General features: G+C 42.9%; 1 pseudogene across 1 annotated transcript; it reads right to left on the bottom strand.

The window, feature by feature from the left end:
- Positions 1 to 5,204: 5,204 nt before the first annotated feature.
- Positions 5,205 to 10,124, bottom strand: LOC309657909 (transcription initiation factor TFIID subunit 9 pseudogene; annotated as a pseudogene). The gene has a single exon. The product of its transcript is annotated as a transcription initiation factor TFIID subunit 9 pseudogene (transcript).
- Positions 10,125 to 13,984: the final 3,860 nt, after the last annotated feature.

Raw genomic sequence — 13,984 nt, 5'->3', positions numbered from 1 at the left:
AGCTGTGGCACGTGGGCTTCAGTAGTTGTGGCTCATGGGCTCTAGAGTGCAGGCTCAGTGGCTGTGGCGCACGGGCTTAATTGCTCTGCAGCATGTGGGATCCTCCCAGACCAGGGCTCGAAACCGTGTCCCGTGCATAGGCAGGCGGATTCTTAACCACTGCGCCACCAGGGAAGCCCCCATTCTTTTATTTTTAAGCTTTCTAATCTCTTTCTTTTAGGTGTGTTTATAGGTAACATGGGGTTAGACTTTGATTTGTCTGACAATTTGAAAATCTTTTCATTTAATATGTGAGTAAGCCTCATTTATATTAGTGATAAAAACAATTTTTTTCAATTATAAAATATTTCACCGTATGGTCATCTCTCTCTCTCTCTTTCTCTGTCTCTCTGTCTCTCTTTCTCTGTCTCTCTATCTCTCTCTCTCTTTTAAAAAATATTTCTCTTGATTTGGAGAGGAGTCAAGATGGCAGAGTAGAAGGACCCTGAGCTCACCTCCTCTCACAAGCACACCAAAATCACAACTAACTGCAGAACAACCATTGATAAATAAGACTGGAACCTACCCAAAAAAAAGACATTATACATCCAAAGACATAAAGAAGAAGCCCAACAAGATGGTAGGAGGGATATACTCACCATATAATCAAATCCCATACCTCCTGGGTGGGCAGCCCACAAACTGGAGAATAATTATATTGCAGAAGTTCTCCCACAGGAGTGAGAGTTCTGAGCCCCATATCAGGCTCCCCAGCCTGGGGGTCTGTCATTGGGAGGAGTAGTCACCCAGAGCGTTTGGCTTTGAAGGCCAGTGGGGCTTGAGTACAGGAGCTCCACAGGACTGGGGGAAACAGAGACTCCACTTTTGGAGGTGCACACAAGATGTCACACACACCATGACCCAGGGCAAAAGCAGTGACCTCTGACCTGGGCCAGACCTACCTGCTGGTCTTGGGGTGTGTCCTGGGGAGGCAGAGGATGGCTATTGCTCTCTCTGGGGTCATAAAAGCTGGTGGCAGAAATATCAGGGAGTGTTCATCTACTTGAACTCTTGTTGGAGGCAGACATCTTGCTTGGGTCATTAGCACTAAGACCTGGCCCTACCCAACAGCCTGTAGGCTCCAGTTCCTCAGACCAAACAACCAACAGGGTGGGAACACAACCCCACCCATCAACAGACAGGCTGCCTAAAGACTTCCTGAGCCCACAGCCACCTCTAGACACATCCCTTGGCATGGCCTTGCCAACCAGAGGGCCAAGACCCAGCTCCACCCACCAGTGGGCAGACACTGGCCCCTCCCACAAGGAAGCCTGCACAAGTCTCTAGACCAGCCTCACCCACCAGAAGACAGACACCAGAAGCAAGAAAACTATGATCCTGCAGCCTGTGCAACTCAGTCTGCAAATGCAGGTCAGAACCTACCCTGGGACCAGCTGGTCCCTCGCCCTTGGGTGACAAGCAGAGACACATAGGACATCCCCTACAGAGGGCCACTTCTCCAAGGTTGAGAAACATAACTAACCTTCCACATACATAAAAATACAAATAGAAATTTAGACAAAATGAGATGGCAGAGGAGTATGTTCCAGACAAAGGAACAAGATAAAACCCCAGAACAGCTAAGTGACATGGAGACAGGAAATCTACCTGAGAAAGAGTTCAGGGGTAGTGATTGTAAAAATAATCAAAGGACTTGGGAAAAGAATAGAGGCACAGAGTGAGAAGTTACAAGAAGTTTTTAACAAAGAGTTAGAAAATGTAAAGAACAACCAAACAGAGTTGAAGAATACAATAACTGAAATGAAAAATACAGTAGAAGGAATCAATACAGAATAAATGAAGCAGAAGAACAGATAAGTGAGCTGGAAGACAGAGTGGTGGAAATCACTTCCATGGAACAGAACAAAAAACAAACAAACAAAAAGAATGAAAAGAAATGAGGACAGGGCTTCCCTGGTGGTGCAGTGGTTAAGAACCTGCCTGCCAATGCAGGGGACATGAGTTCAAGCCCTGGTCTGGGAAGATCCCACATGCCACGGAGCAAATAAGTCCGTGTGCCACAGCTACTGAGCCTGTGCTCTAGAGCCCATGAGCCACAACTACTGAAGCCCACACAGCACAACTACTGAAGCCCACGCACCTAGAGCCCATGCTCTGCAACAAGAGAAGCCACCGCAATGAGAAGCCTGTGCACCGCAAAGAAGAGTAACCCCTGCTTGGCGCAACTAGAGAAAACCCACGTGCAGCAACGAAGACCCAACACAGCCAAAAGTAAAATAAATAAATTTATAAAAAAAAAAAAAAGAAAAGAAAAGAAGTGAGGACAGGGACTTCCCCAGTAGTCCAGTGGTGAAGACTCCTCCTTCCAATGCAGGGGGTGAGGGTTCAATCCCTGGTCGGGGAACTAAGATCCCACATGCCATGTACTATGGCCAAAAATTTAAAAAGGAAAAAAAAAAAAAAAGAAATGAGGACAGTTTAATACTTCTGGGACAACATCAAACACACCAACATTTGCATTATATCGGTCCCAGAAGGAGAAGAGAGAGAGAAAGTGCCTGAGAAAATATTCGAAGAGATGATAGCTGAAAATTTCCTTAACATGGGAAAGGAAACAGTCACTCAAGTCCAGGAAGCGCAGAGAGTGCCATACAAGATTAATCCAAGGAGGAACACGCTGAGATACATAGTAATCAAATTGACCAAAATTAAAGATAAAGAGAAAATATTAAAAGCAACAAGGGAAAAGCAACAAATAACATACAAGGGACTCCCCATAAGGTTATCAGCTGATTTTTCAGCAGAAACTCTGCAGGCCAGAAGGGAGTGGCATGATATGTTTAAAGTGACAAAAGGCAAAAACCTACAACCAAGAATACTCTACCCATCAAGGCTTTCAGTTTTTAAATTTATTTATTTATTTATTTATTTATTTGGTTGCGCCAGGTCTTAGGTGCGGCCCACAGGCTCCTTAGTTGCAGCTCATGGGCTCCTTAGTTGTTGCTCACTGGCTCCTTAGTTGTGGCATGTGGGCTCCTTAGTTGTGGCATGCGAACTCTTAGTTGTGGCATGTGAGATCTAGTTCCCTGACCAGGGATCAAACCCGGGCCCCCTGCTTTGGGAGCACAGAGTCTTAACCACTGTGCCACCAGAGAAGTCCCTCATTCAGATTTTGACAGGTCTCAGGACTGTTTGGACAATTTTTTTTTTTTAACTTTTTAATTTATTATTTATTTATTATTTTTATTTTTGGCTGTGTTGGGTCTTCGTTTCTGTGCGAGGGCTTTCTCCAGTTGCGGCGAGTGGGGGCCACTCTTCATCGCGGTGAGCGGGCCTCTCACTATCGCGGCCTCTCTTGTTGCAGAGCAGAGGCTCCAGACGCTCAGGCTCAGTAGTTGTGGCTCACGGGCCTAGTTGCTCCGCGGCATGTGGGATCTTCCCAGACCAGGGCTCGAACCCGTGTCCCCTGCATTGGCAGGCAGATTCTCAACCACTGCGCCACCAGGGAAGCCCCCTGTTTGGACAATTTAAAAATCTTTCCTTCAAGCAGAGGACAGGAACAGTATGAGTAATATCTGTATAGTACTTGGCAATGGCTTTGATAGGGAAAGAAGAAAATAACCTCTTTTGATCAGTTTCTGTCTTTGTGTAAGATTTCAATTTCCATTCTATTGTGTAATATAAAATCAAAGCATGTCCTCTTGTTTATAGAAGGGGGCATTCTCAGACTCTGGAATGGGGTCTGCTGTATGAAGTCATTACTCCCTTTTTCTAATTCTCTCTTTCATTTTTACACAAAACAATTTTGAGTGATAGCAATGGTCCCTGTCTTGTTCCTGACTTTAATGGCAGTGCATTTAATGTTTAGCCATTTAATATGATGTTTGCTCTTTGTTTCTCAGAAAAAGAAAATAAACAACTCTTTATCATAGTTAAGAAATATCCTTTGTCTCTTGTTTTACTTAGTGTTTTTTACCAGAAACTGTTCTTGAATATTCTTAGTTGCTGTATAATTGTACAGTTTTCAACTTGATTTTATCAATGTGATTAATTAGGTTGATGGATTTCCTAATTTTGAACTATCTGTAAGGGCCTGAGATAAATTCTATTTTTAGGTTTACTCTTAGGTGGTTAATAGTTTTTCTTGCTATTGTGAATGAAATCTTATTTTCTATTACATTTTCTAATTGGTTATTGCTGGTATACAGGAAAGCTATTGATTTTTTTTAGGTTGCTCTTGTATGTGGTCACCTTGCTGAATTCTCTTATTAATTCTAATAGTTTATCAATTGATTTTCTTAGGTTTTCATATGTAAGCGATAGTGTCATTTGCAAATAATCACAGTTTGCCTCTTCTTTTCTAACGTTTATACCTCTTAGTGCTTTCCTTCTCATTTTGAATTAGAGAAAATAAGTGATATCATTTTAAATAGTAGTGGTGATAAAGGTCATTCTTGTCTTGTTTCTGACTTCGATTGGAATGTGTCTATTGCTTCACCATTAAGTATGGCATTTGCCGTAGGTTTTTATCATTGTTTTATTAAAAACAAACAATGTGGGACTTCTCTGGTGGTGCAGTGGTTAAGAATCCACCTGCCAATGCAGGGGACATGGGTTCAATCCCTGGTCCAGGAAGATCCCACATGCTGTGGAGCAACTAAGCCCGTGTGCCACCACAACTACTGAGCCTGCGCTCTAGAACCCGCAAGCCACAACTACTGAGCCAGTGTGCCTAGTGTTCCACAGCAAGAGAAGCCACCGCAATGAGAAGCCCGCACACCACAACGAAGAGTAGCCCTTGCTTGCCACAACTAGAGAAAGCCCGCACAACAACGAAGACCCCATGCAGCCATAAATAAACAAATAAATAAATAAGTTTTGAAAAAACAAAAAAAAACCAATGTATCAAATTAAGGCTGTTCTTTTCCTAGATGCTAGGACATTTTTTTTCTTTTATATCATTAATGGGTATTGAATTTATTAAGGAATTCATTTAAAATGTTTTTATTTATTAATATAATAGGTTAAATTGATATATAATCTAATGCTGAACCATTCTTCTTTCTTTCCTTCTTTTTTTCTTTCATGAGTGACAACTTATTTTTTACACTGAAAGGCTGCTGAAAAACAATTAATAGTCCTATTAAAGAAAATCCAACATCTTAATTGAAAAGTATGGTGACTGTATTTACTCATTAACTACTACTGAACTTTTCTAAAACAACTTGAAAACATCATGTGCGTATTTAATTTCAGTACAATGGATTCAAGATCAAGTATATCTGTTACACGTATTAAGGCTGGATTACAGATGTTCATCGTCATCACCATCATCATCGTCATCACCTTCACATTTTCTTTTAATGTGTTTGATGATTCATGGGCAGTATTTTGTGAGGGCACTATGTTAGTGGTAATAAGAATGTTTTTGGACCCTATTAATGATGGATTAATCCGACATTCTGAACTGCTGCTGTTGCAGGAACTGATGCTTTTACAGCTGGGACTGTGAAGTGAGCATCTGTACTATAAACCTTTGCTCTGTGAGGGACATTGGAGTCCCTACCTTAGTTGAAACGGACATGATTTTTGCAGTTGGTGTGCCTGGAGTGGGAATTCTTGGTCTGCTACTAACTGAACCAACACTTAACTGTGGAACCGTTACTCTTCCTGCAGAGCAGATGCCTTTTTTTGTAAAGATTTAAGTTTATAGTTTGGACTGTCAAGCAATATCTATCAAGTGGCAATCTAGGGGCTGAATATGGCTTGACCAATGGCAAAAGAGTTTGATTTCTTTGCCTTCAATGTCTAATAAAAAATCTCTTGGGGAGGAGAGGTAAAAGATTGGTTAGTGCAACACTGGATTGCCAATCGCACATCATCTGCATCAACAGTAGCTTTCTTAGCGTGGCTTGAATAAATTTTCACATCATCTAAAATTGTGGTCACAAATTGAAAGGCAAACTCCAACATCTGATTTATAACTCTTGCCTCATAGTCTGTAATCTCCATGTCCTTCAGGATTTGTGCCATCATCTGTGTATCTTTCAGCATGCTCTTGGGAGAAGGCATCTTGCCAGAATCCGTGATATCTAATGATCAGACTCCTTGAGCTAAATCACCCACATGAATGTATTTCAGTTTTGATGCAAGTCCTTTGCCTGGTTTTGATGCAAGTCCTTTGCCTAGTGTGGTTTTTCCAACCCCTGGTTTACCTTGCCTGCTCCACCCTGCCATACACCCTGACTGGTGAACAGCATGTTGGGCCTTTTCTTACTTTCTTAAATAGATTATATAAGGTGAAAATTATGTATCCTTCAAATGTGTTTCTCTCTTTATTAGGCTCTGATATTGTGCTACTTTCATGAGCTGAGAAAAATTTCAACTTCTTATATGCTCTGAAGTCAACTTATTTAAATGATGAATAATCTGTCCCTTGAAGTTCGACTAGAACCACCTATTTGTAACTCTCAGCCTGTTACTTTTTAACATTGTAGCTCAATGACAATATTTTTATTTTTTCTATGGTTATTGCTCCATTTGGTTTCCTAATTCTTTTTGGAACAATTTTGGCTACTTTTTTCTTTTTTTTTTACTGGAAAACATAACTCAGAACTATGAGCTTTAACTGATAAAGAAATTGGTATCAGAACAGGCATGAATTTGGTATTTATTTTTGGGCAGTGAAAATCCAGCTAATATCAAAGGTAGCCTTTGGCCTGCTGCCAATAGATTATCATCTGCAATCAATTATCGCCTGAATGAAAGATGCGTTGAAGGCAAAGCGTTGGGGAACCAAGTGGTCTCTGCCACAGAACAGTATGGAGGGCAGATGGGATCTGTGAACTGCTGTAAAGAGGGGTTTCTTTCTGGACAGAATGAAGAAAAAGAATGTGAAGCTTAATACCCTAAAAGTTTGGCTCAAGACAAGTCCCAAAACCACTGGCTTTCTATGTCTATGATAAAAATAATTTATCTTTTGCAGTCGTGGGGCTGATAGTAACTGAAGATCAAATCCAAAGTGTTATACTGAGAATTACTGTAGTACAATATCAGTAAAATTCACAGCCTTGGGACTTCCCTGGTGGTCCAGTGGTTAAGAATCCGTGCTCCCAATGCAGGGGGCCTGGGTTCGATCCCTGGCCAGGGAACTAGATCCTGCATGCCACAACTAAAGATCCTGCATGCTGCAACGAAGAACCCGCACGTGGGAATGAAGATCCCGCGTGCCACAGCTAAGACCCGGCAGCCAAATAAATACATAAATATTAAAACAAAACAAAAAACTCATAGCCTTGCCAGGTCTCGTATTTGAAAGTCAGAGTGTTGACCAGAAAAGAAAGCAGTCAGATGACTCAGAGCATCCAAAATCCTACCCCCTTGAGCCTCCCTGGCCAGCAGAAGTGGCTCCTCGAGGCTAATGGGTGACTTCTGACAATCCTTGTCAGCAGGAGGAAATAGTGACATAGTTCTGTGACAGCCTTCTGTTGATCCCTTCTGGTAAATCAAGGTAAATAAGGTAAACTCCATGAAAATACATGTGAGTGATGCTTCTGGAGAGCCAGTGTTCTAGGGAGCATCACAATGTCCCTTCCTAAGTACAAGTTGCTTTGCCTTACAACCTCCTACCATGTGAAAGAGACAGAATACCATATTTTACTGATTCACATTTAAGAAAATAATTTATTAAGGTAAAATTCACATAACATAAAATTAATCATTTTAAAATGAACAATTCAGTGGCATTTAGTACATTCACGATTCCAACATTCTAACATCTCTGAAATGGAATTCATCTTACAATCAATGGTATACTATGGTTTAATTGATAGTGTTTTATAAAATTTTTCATAGTGGAATATAAATAAAGGTGCACCTTTCAGTTGATGGTGTCTTAGAGTAGCTGAATTTGGGCACTTGGTGGTTTTCTTGGATTTTTGAGGGAGCATACATCATATTTGGGTGTCTTGCAACCCACTCATTTACTGAGTGACCTGAAAGACTGTCAGCTTTGAGAGGAATCCAGAGCAAAGGAAATTGTCCAGGTGGTCTAGGCTGCAATGTAAGTAGATAGGCCGCTTGGTCTCCATGACCCACCAGATCCCAATCATGTTTTGGTCATCTTGCTGAGGGAGTCTATAGCAAGCCCAGAAGCAGCAGTGCAGAAGTGAAGAAAGCCATGCCCTGTCTGATAAGTAACTGATCTCCTCTGAGAAACAGCTTTATCTTACTACTGGTTCCTGACAGAAACTGAATGCTTGTCCATGGGACAACCAGGACAAGTGGTCTTGCAAACTGAACTGCTCAATATAACCTGCGAACTATTTGATCCACTCTAAAGTCTGTAGTGTCCAAAAGCATTCATCATCAGGTAGAGAGGATACAAATGAGACCAGGCTTAAGCATGTTTTCCTTTACCACCCATTGCTGAATGAACACTTATGGTCTCAACAGGCAGAGACTGTTTGAATGGATAAAGAAAAGCAAAACCCAAATATCTGCTGTATATAAGAGATGTACTCTAAAAGATGAAAGAAAATGGAAGGAAAAAGATATACCATGCAAACAGTAAGCTTGAGAAGGCTGGAGTGGCTATAATATCAGATAAAGTATACTTCAAGACCAAGACTATTACTAGAGATAAAGATAGATATTTCATAATGATAAAATGATCAATTCACCAGGAAGAAATAATAATTAAAAATGTGTAATAAAAGAGCTAATGACCTAATAACAGAGCTTCAAAATATGTGGAGCAAAAATTGACAGAATTAAAAGAAGAAATACACAATTCCACAATCATAGCTGGAGATGAAAAAAAAAATCTTCAGCAATAGACTAAGAGACATAAAAAATCAATAAAGACATAGATTATGTGAACAATAATATCAGTCATCTTGCCCTAACTGAAATTTATAAAACTCTGTACCATGACTGCAGAATAAACATTCTTTTCAAATACACACGATATGTTCACCAATGGACCACATGCTGGGCCATAAAACAAACCTCAATTAATTTGAAAGGATTGACTAGAAAAATGGTATAGATGAACCGGTTTGCAAGGCAGAAATAGAGACACAGATGTAGAGAACAAACGTATGGACACCAAGGGGGGAAAGCGGGGGTGGGGAGTGGTGGTGGGATGAATTGGGAGATTGGGATTGACATATATACACTAATATGTATAAAATAGATAACTAATAAGAACCTGCTGTATAAAAAAATAAAATAAAATTCAAAAAAAATAGAATTTGAAAGGATTGAAATCATATAGAATATGTTCTATGACCACAATAAAATTAAATTCGATATCAATAATCATAAGATACCTAGAAAACTCCCAAATATTTGGAAATTAAGCAACATAGTCCTAAACAATCCATGGATCAAAGAAGCAATCACAAGGGAAGTTAGAATGATAATGAAAATGTAAAATGATTAGTAGGATACAGCTAAAGCAGTCATTAGGGTGAAAATTATAGCTCTAAGTATTTGTAATTGAAAATAAGAATGGTCTAAATACCCCTTATATTTTATCGTGGAATGCTGACTTGCATCCCCAACTTTATGGTCCAGCGGATTAGATAATTCTCAGTTTGCGCTGGGCGGTTTCACGGCGTCTCATGGACAAGTGTTCAGTTTCTACCAGGGTCGCTGTAAGCCAAAGACTGCTTTTCAAGTAGTGGACAGTGGTTTGCGGGTGGGATCAGAGCCTTACTTCAGAATCCTAGGTGCCCATGCTGTAATTCTCCAGTTGGGGTTGCCAGAAGGTATATGTAAGTTTTTTGTCACAAAATACTTTCAAAACCATTGCGTCTGTTGGATAATCAGGCCCAACTGGTAACACAGCTTGCACTGCAACCTGGACCTACCTTTTGGAGAACCCCCTTTGGAGCCAGGTTCCTCTCTAAACTTACAGGTTACTGGTAAGTGAGTCAGAGCAGCACGCCCAAAAATAGTACACATCACCTCCAAACCCAAAGAGGGCCACCAAGCTTTTAACTCTTTCTTTGAGGTGAGTGGTATAAGCTGTGGCATCTTGTTTCTTACTTTAATTTTTATTTATTTATTTAGTTTAGAAAAGCAAAAGAACTGACTTGCAAAGAAGTTTGTAAGATACTCCAAGACTTTGGAAGGACTGGCTCAAAGAAAAATACAACATGTATTTAAAAGAAAAAAAAAGTTGTCTTAGTTTGAGCTGCTCTAACAAATACTATAGGCTGAGTGACTTAAACAGTAGAAACTTATTTCTCAGAGTTCTGGCTGCTGGAAAGACTGAACTAAAAAAAAAAAAAGAAAGCCAAATGGCATAAAATAGACCATAGGTGAGAGCGAGCGTGAGGGAAGGGGCCAGGAGTCCACTCAGGAAAGCTGGTAATTGTCGACGTGGAACTGGCAGGGGAAGGAGAAGGGAGATGCCTGCAAGAGAACGAATTCCAAAAAAGCTGAAATGGTGCGGGGAGAGAACTCCCACAAACCCTGGAATACATGGGCAGTGAGTTTGACAACAGCAATCTTTTCCTTTGCGGAGGATGGAGGTGGAGTCTCCACTCAGCCGCAAACTCTGGAGACTCAGCGCAGGGGCTGGGGACGGGGGCGGGGCTCCCGAGAGCACTAAGGGAGGCGCTCCCCTCCGGAAGGCACCTGGCACTGTCCCGGGATTGCTCCCTGTTGGTGCCACACGTGTCTTCCAGCTATTCCCAGAAGAGGTCTTCATCTTTCTTTGGCCCCCAGAACTGGCCGGGGACCACACAGGCCTTGTCGATGCCACTGTCCTCCAGCTCCTTGCCCTCAACTTTGCCAATCCCGCGCACCCCACTGGCTTTCCCCCCAGGGGTGCAGGATGCTTTGGAGAGGTTGTCATCTTGATCAGGCCTCATTGGCAGCTCCAGTTCCCACCTACCTGTTTCTTTTTATTGAGGTACAACTTTCACACGATCAAGTGCACAGTTCTTAATGTACCAGCTGAAGGCAGTGATCACTTTTCCTTCTGGACTGCTGAGGCCTCTATGGCACAGGGCCTGGCATGTAGTGGCATATCTAAGTGGCTTACGGTAAGTACTAAACAATTATTTGTTGAATGAACTAATGAACGAAATCTAATCAATGTACATTCCCACCAACAGTAGACTGGTGCCTATGTCATCCATATCCTTGTCAAAAATAGGTATCACAGTTATGTTCAAGTTTTACCTATATGATAGGCATAAAATGATTTCTCATTATAGCTTTCAATTTTTCAGCTCTTTGAATCCCAGTGAGGTGGAATGCTTATCTGTATGGTTACTGGCTGTTGCACTTCTTCTGTGACTTTCCTAATCATGTTCTTTGTGCATTTCAAAAAGTGGGAAATTTGTCCTATTAGTTGGAAAATGTTCTTCATAATTAACCTGAGCAAGACCAGGTCAGACTGAGCGGTTCTGGATCTTGATCACACCACACACAAACCACCTTCCCTTTCCCACAGTTTCTAAGGAGCCCTGCAAATAGGGCACATGCTGGGAGAGACCAGAGGATGAGGAGACCCAGTGCCACGCTTAAGGAGTGAATAGTCTTGGTGAGGAGAGGGGAGGAGGGGAGAGGGGGAGGGCAGAGGGGGAAAGGAAGGAGAGAGCCAGGTCAGGCACTCAGGAGCTCCAATCCACTCTTTCTGGGCGCAGCTGTGAACAGAGAGGGTGAGGAGGGAGGAGCTTCTGCGACTCATTTTTATTCTGCATCCTACTGCCACGGCCAACCAGTCCCCAGTTCCAGCTGACTCTACCACTGCCTCTCACCAGGTTCTCCTGCCTCCAGCTTCATCCTCCCCGCTGGCAAGCCACCAGTCATCTTTCTAAAAGATGAATCTGACTCTTTTCAGCCTTCTTCCTAACTCTCCTCCCCATGCCACCGCCACACACCCTTCATTGGCTTCACATTGCTCTCAGGATTGAATAAAAACTCTGTTAAAGTCAACTTTGCAGCCCCAGAGCACCCCAGCCTGAAGTCCCTCTCCCAGGCCCCTCAATAGGACACTGCAATTCAAGAGTCTCCTCAGAAGTGATGCTGGGTTCCTGAAGAGGGTCAGCTGGGTGGGCACTGCAGAATAAGCTCCTCTCGGGGCTGGCAGGGAGACCCGTTGTCACCTGCGGTCTGGTAGAGGAAGTGTAGCAGTGGCTCCCCAGAAGGGTCAAGAGAGAGGCATTCCTCTCTCGTCCTCTTTTCCCCAACCCCTGGACTCAGTTTCCCGAAGGAATGAACAGCTCTGGACCCGTCATTCTGGGGGATTTCTTAATGGCAGCAGCTAAGGTGGCACTCCAGGATGGGGACAGAACCAGGCCATGGCCAAGACAGAATGACAAATGATTAACCTTAGGGTAAACCCCTTATCATGGCCCCCAATGCCTACCTCTGATCTTAAGTCTTCCTATTCTCCCCTCCTCACCCAACAGCCACCACACTGGCTTTTTATCTTTATGTCCTTTCAACACATAGTTCCTTCCATTTTAGAGACTTTGCACTTGTTATTTCTCATGTCTGAAACTCTCCTTCCCCAGGTATTCTGTGGCTGTTTCCATCATTTAAGCCTCAGCTCTGATTTCAGCTCCCTGGAGAAAACTTCCCTGAGGTTCCATATAGTCCCCCATCCTATTACCCTATTTTATTTTTTTCACAGTGCTTGTCACCATCAAACTTACACTATTTTATTGTTCATATGCTAGTTACAAGCCCCATTGGGAAATATTTGTATCTCATTCACCCACTGCATCCCCAGAGCCTAGAATAATGCCTTACACATACATTTATGTACCATGATCCTTGCCCTCACAGAAATGATTCTATCAAGAGAGACATATCTTAAACAAATAATTATGCAACACAGTAACTACAGGCAGAGTCAAGGGTTTTGAGGCAGAGGTGCAGGACCCTCTCCCACTTCTCGCTCCAAGGACCATTCCCTTACCCTGTGGGCAATTTCTGCTGCAAGACCCTGGCTTCCCCTGGAAACTGTTTAGAGCTCAGAGGATTCACCCAGGAATCAGGCCTCAGGAACAGGGCAAGGTTTGTACCTCTAGGCCCAGTTCTTCAAACTTTCGGGGTCTAGCTAGGATTGTGGCTGCAGCAGCTATGTCCCCATACGCCCCCAAGCCAGAATAAGTTACAACATTGATAGCTCACTTGTGTGGGCTGTCTGGTCCTCCAGGCCCCGCTTGGATTTTTGACAGGCCCCTGGCTTGGGGCCTGGTCTCCTTAATACCTTACAAGCTCCACTCCATCCCCCATGCTCAATGCCCAGTGTCCTCCATGTCTACAGGCTAGTTTGCAGAGGCTGAAGTTGGGAGCTGCTTCCCCTGTCCCTTCTGTGCTTCCTCAGGACCTCCTGTTCTAGAAATCTCTCTCTCTCCAGGGAGATCAGCAAGTTTCTTCCTTTGAGAGATACTTCTTCCAGCTGCTACCTGTTTGGGGCTGTGTTCTTGGACTTCTTTGGAACCCACACTAGTGCAGTTAGCTCCCAGACTAGTGAAGTTCCAGGAAGCTGGGCTCCAGGAAATCCCCATGAGGCCCCGACCCACACACACCCCCATCAGAGGAGGTGCAAGTGAGGGTCCAGACCTCACTCCATCTTGGCAGCCACCCTGGGAAGCTCTGCCTTGTCCAGTGTATCTCTTCATCTCGAACGCGTAGCACAGTATCTGGTACATACTTAGCACTTAATGAACAGGGGCAATTAATACCACTAATTTATTTAATGAAAAAAGGCACCGTGCAAATGTTTTACATGGATTATTGGCACTTCACTTATGCAGGTACCATGACAATTTCCATTTTAAAGTGAAGAAACGAGTTCAGAGAAATTAAGCGACTTCCAAGGTCACAAAGCTGTGTACTCTCTCTTCATTGCGCGACGGAGCAACGCAGAGGGAAAATGCCAGAAAGCAGGCAGCCCAGGAAACGGGCGGGCTCCTGGGAGCCAAGGAGTGCAGCATTCTCTGCGCGGTCAGCA

Source organism: Balaenoptera physalus (genome assembly GCF_965194825.1).
Source record: "Balaenoptera physalus genome assembly, chromosome: 1".
NCBI classification, from domain to species: Eukaryota; Metazoa; Chordata; class Mammalia; order Artiodactyla; family Balaenopteridae; genus Balaenoptera; species Balaenoptera physalus.
This window is presented reverse-complemented; position numbering and strand designations above follow the sequence as displayed.